Raw genomic sequence first — 12,558 nt, 5'->3', positions numbered from 1 at the left:
ATTCCTATATAACTAGCTCTTCTTATGCTGCCCCCTTCTTTACTTTTTGGAAACCAGACATTGCAAATTCCAGCAAACTAAGGAGTCTCTCTAGCCATGTTTTCAGTAGAGTTCCTTGGTGTATGCCTGGAACCTGTGGGAGACTATGGGGGATGGGAGGGGCAGAGGGACAAGGACGCTGGCAGCTCTTCAGTGTGACTTCTGGGTTCCATCCATCACTAATGCTCTAAGATTTTGCCTCATCTCTATGGTCTAAAACATAGAGATCAGGAAGATTCCTAGAGCATTGCCATCAGATCATCCCTTTTCTCCCCTCCTCCCTTCCTGCCACTCAACTGAGCTCCAGCAGGCATGGGGGGGAGGGCATCAATGGGAGTTTGCCTACCCATAGCAGGCAAATGGCAAGCCTAGTTTTCAGCAACTGTTTGTGCACGGCTTCCAGTGTTTCACAATAACTGTTCCCACTAACACATCCTTGTGTGTGTGTGTAATGAAATTAGTTACATGATTAATAGTGAATATATTACAGTGTACATATGCACTGGTAACATAATGAAACCTAGCTACCTGTGGGTTATTCTAGTGCCCTAACCACTAAACTAACTTACTGGCAGAGAACAGTTGACACAGCTTTGACTGGCTCCCCATCTTACATACGAAATTGCATTCAGGTCACCTGCATTTGAGACCAACCTTTTGTTCCTTGAGAACTTGAAGTTTGGACTATTTTGTTCACATGACAGCCTGGTTGCTTTCAGCCATGACAGGCTGTTGCATGATCTATGGTGTTATAATAGCAAAAGCTGTTCTTTATTGCTAAGAAATCCAAGCAATTCCATCTCTAATGCAACACAGTGGCTGAACATAAATCAATTATATATATATTGTTATCTCCAGTTGGTGCTCTGACAGTCTCATCACACTATATAGCTGTTCAGTCCAAATGCAAAAGAAGATTTACCTCTAGGACTTAAAGTGATCCCCATTTACCAGCATCAAGATACATTTGGGATCCCCCCCCCAGCTCAGTTCTTTGAGTTACTTTCTTTCCTGACCTTTCCCCAAGCAATACCTGCAAAGATATGAATGGATATGTGCCACTCCTTTATTGGAAACTTCCTCAATCTCCTTATCTGTATTCCAGTCCTCACTCTGTTCCGCTAACCTTGCTACACTCTTAGGCAAGATAAGATACAATTTTGGAGCTGCAGTTATCCAATTAAGGCTTCAGGCTGCAAGACTGTTGGCACTTTAGCCAAATCCAGCAATAAATATGATAAATATGATAGCTAAACCCAGCAGAAATATGTACTCTCTCTCCTCTCTTCTCATTCCCCCCAAACAAATGCATACATATATAACTTGCCTCTTAAAACTGACCTTTGGTAGCTGCTTACTACAAACACTAGCCAAGGCCCTATCGGACTGACACACTATGAATCTTGACTGCTCTGCCTTTCCCTCTGTCTGGATTTAAGCCAATTTGTACCCAATCCATCACAATTACATAGAAGCAAGTAATCACTCTTGCAGTCTCCTCTGATCTGTCTGCATACTCTATCTTTCTTGATGTCAGTTCCTATTCTGAAGTCACAATGGGCTTCTGTTATGTCACTCACTTTCTTGGCCTTGTGTTGGCCTCTTTAGGGACATGGTCTTTGTAGTTACAATTGGCACAGCTGTTCTGATTCCCATCTTCAGCTGTTCTAATGTCACAAATGGTTAATCCAAACTTGGCCCAGGCTGCAGTTGGTTTAGGGGAGATGGGGGGGTGGGATTAGAATCTAAACTATACAATTCATGTATGCTGTGAGTGAACTATTCTATGGCAGTGTGCCATGGACTTTGAAATACTGTCTTTAACAGATCTGTTGACAGGCAAAGACTTTTGCCAGAAAGGGACAGCATTTGCTGCTTAGTTGATGGCCTGGGCCTTAGGTACGTCAAGGAGCATGTGCTCCTACTATGATCCCCTTGCCCAGAAAATTAAGATCAGCTAGATTAGTGCCACATCCCATTGTGGCCTCCATACAAAGCAGAACCTTTTCAGTGGTTCCCCCCCCACACATCATCCCTTGAGAACTCTGCCTGGCTCCATCTTTGGATAAGTTTCCAAAGGGGGTGTTTCATTTGGCCTTAAAGAGTTAAATTTAGTTTCCTGGTCTTTTGGGGTGTGTGTGTGTGTTTTGCCCTATTATTTTGCTGCTGGCACTCCTTTTTATTGATGTAAACGGTATTTTTTAAAGAATCTTTTTTATTATTGATTGTACTGTAATTGTATTGATGTTGTATGCTATTTTGGAATTCTGTGAAAAGAAGCCCATACATTTTATAAAACAAAATAAGCATTAGCAGTGTCAGCCTGATTATAGCCACACCATCAGCAGCATTGAACTCAAGCCACCAGACAATCATAAACATCTGTGAAATTATCTGATTTTCCCTTCGAGAGCGTAGTATGTTTGCCCTCAGAACCACTGAAATACATTTGTGAGGTATTGGCTCTGGCCATTCTATAAATGCTTAGAGGAGCCCATATTTCATTTGATGTGACAGATGAAAACTTGGCAGGTAGGTAGGACAGACTTTAATAATAGCCTGCTGTACTGTATTGATTGTTTCCCACTATTTTCACCAGTGAGCATCCTCATCAAAAAGAGTGGGATAACTGTAAGCAAATTGCTTTTAGGTTGAAAAACTCATTAGGTACATTTGAATACATGGATTTGGGGGAGAAATCTGGATTCGATACTTACATATTGGCTCAGCAGAAGCATTACATTGCTGAATAACTGGATATTGGTATGACAACACCTATTAATTTTTGAACAAGATGTATTTTTGAATGCAGCAATATTAACATGCAATTTCATGTGTAGTGATTAATCCCTCCTAAGAATAACAACCAGTAGAAGAACAGCCCAGTTCTAGCAGCTATTGTTTTCAGATTGGACATGAGCATGGCAGCAAGGGAGAACAAAACTTATGTGAGGGTCTATCCTTCTTTCTTCAAAGGGATTTTTTTAAAAAAAAAATTCTACTGAAATCAGCTTCATTAAGTGATGTGCATGTCTATTATATGCATATGTGCATGTCTATTATTAACATGCTTAAAGAATCACACACCAGTCCATGAAAAATATGCAACTTACAGAGGTAAACTGCATATTTTTCATGGACTGGTGTGTGATTCTTTAAGCATGTTAATGCTCATGAGTAGCTCATGAAGTATTCAGGGTAGGGTTGGTGGTTGTGAAAAGGGACAACAACTTATAAGAGCAGACATTGCAACACAAATGACTGAAACAGCTCCACTCCTAAACTTGTTACATGAATGACTGCAGAAACAGAGACTATGCCATCAGTGCTAGACGGTTTTGGAAGCCTTTTGCTCCCGAACAACTATTCAGAGGTGTCAAACTTAAGGCCCATGGGCTGGGAGGGGCGCAAGTTAGTGAAGGGATAACTTAATGTGGTGTATAAGGATTGTGTTTGTATTTATGTTTTGTTATGGCCAATGGATAATACAATAAACTTGATGATGAAACTTGATGATGATGCTTTGGCAGGAAGCTCTTCTGGACTTGCAAAGTTACAAAGGAAATATGGAATGGATTTTTCTATTAAGATCTCTGCACCCAGATAGAATACTCTGGAACTGTTTCTAGCAATAGAAACGGTGTTCTGAGACTGGAACAACTGTCCCCAGAGTAGAATGACAGTCCCGAGCAATGGAATCTGTGTTCTGGGACTGGAATGACAGTTATCAAAGACTGTTAAATAAACAAAATATTTCAAGAGTTTCAAGCATATTTGTATTTTAAGTAAAAAAAGTTATATCTTTAATTGTGTTTGTATCTTTTATAAAGTTTATATCTCTGCTACCTGGTATTACATTTCATGACACACATGGCCTGGCACCACAAAGTCCCATTTATGTCAGAGCCAGCCCTTGTAACAAATGGCCAGGGTCCGACATACCTGAGGGACCGCCTTTCCCCATATAGGCCCCAAAGAGCACTTCGGTCAGGGTCACAGCACCGTTTAGTGACCCCGGGCCTTAAAGAGGCCAGGCTAGCTACCACGAGGGCCAGGTCCTTTTCGGTGGTGGCCCCTATCTGGTGGAATGAGCTCCCGGAGGAGATCAGGGCTCTGTGGGACCTTTTACAGTTCTGCAGAGCCTGCAAGATGGAGCTCTTCCGCCAGGCTTTTGAGTAGGGGCCATCGCTGCTACTACCACCACCGCATAACTGCGGAGCAGGACCACCGGGGTGGGCTGATGAGTAATTGGAACATCATGGCTCATGGCGTCCCCCTTCTGACTTTTGACCTCTGACCTCCTCCTGATATCCAATGGAGAGTGTGCAATCTTAGTCCTTCGTGTATCCTGTGAGTTGTCAATGTTTCTAGCTTCTGTTGTTTTAATTTATCAGTTTTATAGCACTTTGTGCCTTGTAAGCTGCCCTGAGCCTGCGTGCGGGGAGGGCGGGATAGAAATGGAATGAAATTAATAAAATAATAAATAAATGAGTTCAACACCCCTGATCTATATGACTCTCCAAAACGTGGGAAAGGATTTTCCCCAAATCTTAATGCTGTGGCATGTCATGCATTCAAAGGGTCCTTGATTTTCCTCATCTCTGTCCTCAGTGTATGACTGACTGGAAGATGACTGGATCTGAGTTTGTATGCTGAGCTTTAAAAAGCTTATGTAAAGGTCAAAACTGGGTGGAGCTCATGGAACTGGGAGGGGCTCATCAACAAAGTATGCTTTTATTTCAATCTGGTTTAAGTCAAGCAGAGTCCATTCCCCCTTAATAGCTGCCAAGATCTCTTCAGTTAAACCCCCCCCCCACCAGATTAGCCAAAGTAAAGCTTCATTCTTCCTTTGAAGATTGACCTCTGAAGCTGCCAGTAGAGGCCTTGGTGTGAGGTATCACACAGCCAATAAGCACAAGGCACAATGCATCCAAGATTACAAGTTGAATTGCATTATTCAACCTGCAGCTACTATGTACATGAACAGACTTCCTTTGGGAAACAAAATTAATATTGGCGTGACCATGAAGAGCTAGCCACATGAGAGATGACAGTTGATGGTGTGAGAGAGTGATAATGACAGGTGTCAAACAGAGACATTGAAATTGGTTCTAAAAGACTAAAAGCAGTCATCACAGTCAACACCCACAGTTGGGAACACCATAATATGCCTTCTCTTCTCTTTTCTCTTTTGTTTTCTTAATCCACAGAGATGTTAAAACCCCAAAAGAGAAGACGAAAGCAGTTTTGTCTGCATGTGAAGAATCCGTACAATTAACATGCTCAGGAGGTCTTCTCAACAGACGCTTGTTAGCCTAAACCAGGCGCCAAAGAGCTTCAACAAAGCACAGACTGGTGAGCAGATAGGTCTGTAGTATAAAGGCGTGTTTGCCTGCAGCTGTATTTAATGAAAGCCATCCCCCCCACCTCCACTTCTCCTTTGTTTTTGTTTTGTTTTGTTTCCTGCTTCTGAGGTATTGGCAATCATTTCCTACTCTATTTTTTAAAGTATCCCTTATAAAAAGATACAGCAATATTGAATAGTCCCCTGCAGCAGCTTGTGACAGTTTTACAGCAATTTTTGTTATCTCGCAGGAGGACACAGCTGCGTTTCTCAATTGAAATTCCTGTTGTAGATTGAACAATACAAAGGAAAATATGTCTTTTCTGAAGATAAGGATTGCCCAGTGTTTGGGACAACAGCCATAGACTGAATATACACTAAGGTGAACAATGATTGGTATCGCTAGAGGAGTTTGTGCCCACAATCCTGTGTGCCCCTTAAGGTGCATGCAAAAGCTTGCATCTGCACATGTGCATTCCTGTGTGTGCACACACACCCACATCATCTTTTCATTTCCCCCTCCTCTAATATGCTATTTTGCCACTGAATTGGAGGGGGCCATTTCTGAACTCTGGGAGACAGCTGACTGGAAGTTGTGCAGGACTTTTTGGAAAGACAGCTCTTGGAAGCACCTCTGTAAACTGGCCACACCCATACGCACACCAAATCAGGGTGTATATGTTTTATTGCAGATTAAAAGTGCAATCTTGTACAGAGTTGCACTTTTCTCAGTCCACTGACGAAGTTACCACCTTCTAAATCTATTGAAGTCAATGGGCTTAGAAGGGGGTAACTCTGCTTAGCAGTGCTCTGATAGTATCTGGTTTTTATACTGTCCATAAGCACAAAAAATGTGTATTGCTATGGCTGCTGGGTGTCTTGCCAGAATGATTGTTTCCTAATAGGCAGGAACAATGTTCCCTCAATAGGGGCTAACAGCTACAGATGTGTCCTGAAGGAGCAATTTACCTGCAAGACTGGTTTTGAGATCCATGTTCTGCCGGTACATGTAGCACAAACAACAGCAGGTTGTAATTTGAGGGAGAGATGGAAGAAGTTGAGCTTTTTTTTAGTAGTAGAAACAAGGCATCCTAGACAGATAGTTGAAAAGGTATTGAAGAATTAGTGGCTATGTGTGGTTTCTCCCAACACAGAAATAAACAGGTACTACAAGGATAGCAGAAATCTCCAGGGCTCTCTGAGCTAAAGGAAGTTCAACTTGGTATAATTTCTTTTGAATGTCAATGCTTAACAATATATTGGCTAGCCCAAATGAGTAGGACAGTATTCAGATTCTTCATATTTGGATTCACTCAACAATATGAAGCAACCAATTGTGTTAAATATTCATTTTCTATAGCATCTTTGGTTAATCTCTGCCCAGTTGCTTATTCCTCAAAGTCTTTGGATCCCATCCCCCCCATTTACAAAATCCCATTCATTCCTAATTGTATGGTCTTGGTACTTTCTCCTCAGGTCCTCCTCATACTTTTTGTAACAGCTTTTAATTTGCATTGGCTATACCCATTTCAATCAGCCTCACCCCAACTCTGCATACACAAAAGCCACATATGTTTATTCAGAGCCATTTGAGACAAACGAAATGACCTCACTGAAATATGTTTTATTCAAACTTTTTTTGCAATTGCTCTTCTCGAGTCTCTTCCTGCACTCCCCCTGGGCATTTCTCTCCACTCCCAAGTTGGGTCTTCCTGGAATAGGAAATGTATTTGTCTCTTGCTTCCCTGCACACCCATTATTATGTGGAAGGCAGGAGCTCAGCTCAGAGCCCCTGCTCAGTGGCTCAAAGTGGGTTGAATTGTAGCCAGCGGCAGGGGAGGATAAATGTAGCGTAAGATGCCTTTTTCCATAGCAAACTGCAAATTGCCTCAGCAGCACGGTCCACAAAAGGTTCCTGTGGAGCAAATTTATCTCCCATTGTCATCCCAAAGAAGGAAGCAGATAAGACCAGGCATTTTATTTTTAAAAAAGTCACATTCGATCTTGTTCAGCTTTGGAGTCCACAGCACTTTAAAGGACTTTCCATGGGGAAAAGAACAAGAATGCAAGCCTGAGAATGCAATACCGATAAAGGGATTTACTTTTAACAGCAGCTAGAGTTCATGACCATGTAAGCATTTCAATTTCTAAGCCATGTGCTTTGGATAATATAGTTTGCCGACGTGAGTGTTATGTCATCTAATGACCCATAGGGTAAGAGGAAGGTTGGCAGCGGCAGAAGAAGGTTAGGAGAAATTATCTTCTAATGATGATCCTATCCTTCCTTTAAATGGAGAAAAAGGCACAATGCTTATCACATTCTTTTGACCTCCATTCCTGAAGCACTACTCACATGGCAGTCTGTGACCAATCACATTTCGCACTTCCCCTGAGCTCACATTGGGATGCTACCAATGTGCATAGTAGTTGTGCCACACAATGTGACTCGCAATGACTACTGTTTCACATTCCACCCAAGATCACCGCTGCCAAAGACAATTAAATGGGAAGCTCTCAGATATATGAAAGCAACCACTTTAATATGTTTTATTATAAACCCCATAGCAAGATACTAAATGCTAGGAGAAAAAGCACTGCAGGATTGGGAAGTAACCATACAACACTGAAATCTTCCATAAAACACACACACAAGCCCATCATCCTTATCTTCCTAGAAAAGGTTCAAGGAATGACAATGCTGGTTAAAAAAAATAGCTGTAGTGAAAAGGAAAAAAAACCACTTCACTGCTGTTTCCTGTAAATTCGTCAGTTCTAATTGCAGTTGCAGTAGGCAAGTTGCCACAGAAGCAGAAACCTTCAGTCTTGTAATAAAAACCGTTTAAGTTCAGCTCAGAGAGCTGTAAGGTTTTCTTCAGGAAAGTCTGAATAAGTTTATAAAATAGTGTTTTGGAAATGGAATTGTTTGGGGTATACTGAAAGCAATCATGAAGCCCTTGCCCTCCTGCCAACTCCCCCCTTTACCTATCCAGATCTGAGTGGCTTTGCCCCCAACTGGCCTGTTGAGATGACTGCAATTTGGGATGTAGCAAAGCACAGGGAACCTTCTGAACTGTAGCAACAAAAGGAGGCCTATCAAAACAGGCTGAACAATTTCACCCTCCAAAAAATATCTTCTGCATTATTTGTGGTTATTTTCCTACTCCCTCTTTTTTCAGCCTTGACTCCACAAAGTCACAAAGGAGTATCCTGTTGAGCACAACCACACAAGCTAGGATGTTGGATTTTTTTAAACTGCTCCAAAACCATGGTTGGTCTCATCTGCAGTGACATGCAGTGCTACATTTAGAGTGGATATTAACAATACAATACAATTTTAATTATGCCAGACTATTTCCTTCTGCTTTTTTTACAGTCAAACTTCCGCCCCACACATAGAGTTATACTAGAGTTTTGAAAACACCCCAACAAATGTATAGAAAGTTATCCCTCAATCCATCCAATTTATAGCAGGGCTTGGATCCCAGTCTCTTACCCCAATTGTATGGCTGGCTTCTCTGCTTTTCCATCTTGTTCTGCTGTGTCTCCCCAGAGATGGCCAAAGTCATCTTCAGGAAGCAGGCTTGTATGTCTTCGATTCTCCCCTTTTATTTTCTCCCTTAGTAGCAGGTAGTTTATTAGGAAAAGGGTTTAAACTGTGTTTATATTCCACATATGCATTCATTTCCTTTCTGTAGCAACCTCTATTTTTATTTACCTGATTTAACTTGGTTCTCTTTCTGTTGATTCAATACATTTCTTGTTTAAGAAGCTTCTTCCCTTCATTTGTTTTGAGTGTGGGCCTGTATCTCGACCCCCGTATACACAGGTTACGGTCTCAGCAATTAATACCCCACAACATACCTGTTTTCGCCTTGCTAGCAGAAGGACCCTTTTGCTGGCTACAGGGGATGCACATGTATGGGTGATTTAACAGTAGTCCAAACAAGTACTTTTTAAAAGATTGGGCACTTTTAGGACAAAAGTAGATGCCAATAGTCATATTTGTTGCTCACATTACTGCTATAAAGCAAAGAATACAGATACATTAATTTCAATATACAAAAAGATGCACATGAGAAAAGAGAGCCAGTTGTTAGCCGAATTGCTCTCAAAGAGAAACAACTGGTACAGTTATTTTTATCGGGATACTTCCGTCTATGTTTACGAAGGATGGCACTGTCTCCGACGTTCCCCATGAAAGACTGAGGCAGACTTCCTTAATAATAATGATAGTTTACTGACACACTTCACTCAATAATACACAACATTCACAGACACACAATATAGAACTATAAAGAAGCAGAGGTGATTGATGGCTTATAGAGGTAGCTTATAGAGGGGTGATACAACCTGTGCAGAGGTCCATGGATTATGGCCTAAACTCAGAGAGTTTAGGGGTGGCCTGCCATTTTGGGTTATGGCAGAGAACACACAGTCTGAGGCCATGGTTACACTGGGATATACCCTATGGAAGACAATGCAGACCAATGCCTGGTTCTGGGGGCTGGTCTCAGGTAAGAACAATAGATTTCCTGGACCAATGATGAGTCCCAGGGGGGTGTGGCATCAGGATGGGCAAGGCCTAGATGTGATCAATGAGCATCCAGAGGGGCAGGGTCTGAATTTAACAATAGAAGCTAGGTGCTGGGCAGCTAGTTAAGTGGATAATCTGACCACTAATGGCCCTGGCCAGGGTAAACAAAAGGTGGGAGACATCCCTGATTAGGGCCAGAAAGGATCGTTAATAATTTGAATGTTTAATTGGTTTATCCCGGTATCTTGATGGACAGAGCAGAAAAGATAAGTATTCAGACAAAGAATTAAATAGACTTTAGAAATGTAGATACTTTACCTGCTAGAACTCATTGTTATTCCATAAACATAATCTCTGCTGGGTGGAGGGGGAAGACTGGAGGTTTGCTCTGAGGTTGCCTGTCACCTGAAAATGGAGACCCCTTTTTCAGAGCTGTGGCTAGCTCTGTGTTTCAGAACCAAGAGTGCCTTCCTTGGCCTGAATTTTGTGGGTCTCTCGATCAGGTTAGAAGTGGGGTGCCCTTGCTATGGGGCTACCCAACAGTAAAAGGCAGCACCTCTGGCTTACACAGTGTAGTATGGTGGTTAGATTGTCAGATCTAGATCCAAATTCCTACATTGCCTTGGAAGCTGCCTGGTGACCTTGGGCCCGTCACACCCTCTCAGCTTAACCTACTTCACAGTGTTATTGTGCGAATAACATGGAGGCAAGGAGAGCGAGTTGCTTTGAATCCCCACTGGGGAGATAGACAGGGAATAAATGAAGTAAATAAATGCATGCATGCATATACATACAGAGTTGAACTCCACTGCCCTCCCTTGCTTTACCTCACTAAAACTTTTGTTCCCCACTCAGCCTTGATGCTGGGCATAAACTGAGCAGGGCAAAAAATAAAAACAATGCCTGGATTATAGGACCACAAAGGAGGTAAGGCAGAGAATTCACCTGTATGCCTCATTTTGATTTTAAAAGCAGATACTTCCCATGTACCACAAGGCTCAGTTTTATCCCCCTGGCTATTATATCTTTACAAGAGGTGGACCCGCAATATTCGCTGGGGTGGGGTGGGGAGGGAGGCAGAGCTGCAAACGGCAGCTCTAGTGGGGGGGATGGAGAAAAAGCCACGAGGGGTAAGGGGTAGAGCGGCGGCTCTAATCTTCTTCCTACCCGTTACCCCCGTTTTTCGCTTTCAGGCCACGGCTATTTGTGGAAAGCGGGGTTCTGTGGTGCCTCCCCGCCCCCTTCACGCACTCCCCTGATTCCCCCCTCCCCCGTTGCCTTTCCCGGCGCGACGGGCCTTTTGGGCAGATAGAATCGTCAGCATTTAGATTCACTGTTAACCATCTCAGGGGATCCCCCCACACTCAGTGTTCATGAGAAGAGATGATTCATACCAGTTTTCTGCCTTGGATGCAGATACCGACCGCCACTGCCGACTCCCCCGCCCCCTCGCCGCCAGACACTTGCCTGGGAGCCCGCGCAGCAGCCCCTCGGCCTCCATGGCTAGCTGAGCCGCTGCACGTCACACCCACCCCAGCTCCGGAAGGTAAGGAATTGCACCAGCCAGACCAGGATCGCCCAGGCTCCTCTTTCTCCCCCCCCCCTGCCGGCTCGCCGCTTACCTTCCCAGCGGCAGCGGCGTCTGCGGTGGTTGCAGAGCATCCCCTGCGCATGCGCAGGGGACACTCTGTGAGTTTCGGGGGGATTTAAACATCCCCCGATTTGTTTTTCACCATTTAGGATTTTTGTGCACACGTGGGGACTGCCCCATGTGTGCACAAACCTCTCCCTGCCCCCCAAGTGCCCCCAAAGTGCGGATATAGATATCCACACAGACGGGGCCACTTCCCTATTAGATATATAGATGGAAAGTCCTGAGGAGAAATCATCCATGGCTTTGAAATAGGGTGCCATCAACATGCTGACAACACCCAGCTCTGCATGTCTTTATCCAAATCACCTGGAGACATGATAGAGACTCTGAATCAATGTCTAACATCCATAGTTAAATGGCTAAGGGTAAACAGGCTGACTAGACAGAGGTACTGTTGGTGGGGAAGGTTGAAGTCCTGAAGGACAAGGTGCTCCCCACTGTTGATGGGGTCCAGCTGACTCTTGCTGACTCAGTTAAAAGCTTAGGGATGACACCTGATCCAGTTCCATTGCTGAAGAAGAAGCAAGCTGATGTAGCTGCAAACAAAGTGTTCTACCAACTCCACTTAGTCCAGAGGATGGCCCTCTACCTTTTCTCTGCTGACCTGGCCCTGTGAATCCATGCTATGGTTATCTCAAGGCTAGACAACTGTAATGCACTCTATACAGGTCTGCTCTTAAGAACAACTCAAAAACTATAGCTGATACAGAACACAACAGCTTGGCTATTATCAGACACCAAGAGGAATCTGCATATCACTCCCTTCCTGCAAACACTCCATTGGTTACTGATCAGGCACCGGGTTAAATTTAAGGTGCTAGTTGTCTCCTACAAAGCCCCTAAAGGCAGGACTGCCTCTTCTCCTGTATTCTGCTGTGACCACTCTGCTCATGTGAGCAAAACCTTCTTCTGAACATCCTTTTACCCTGTGAACAGGTAAAACTGGCAGCTCCCAATACATCTGCAGTCTAAGTGGTGGCTTCTACA

Source organism: Gekko japonicus, unplaced genomic scaffold (genome assembly GCF_001447785.1).
Source record: "Gekko japonicus isolate JY-2015 unplaced genomic scaffold, Gekko_japonicus_V1.1 scaffold322, whole genome shotgun sequence".
In the NCBI taxonomy this organism is placed as follows: domain Eukaryota; kingdom Metazoa; phylum Chordata; class Lepidosauria; order Squamata; family Gekkonidae; genus Gekko; species Gekko japonicus.
This window is presented reverse-complemented; position numbering follows the sequence as displayed.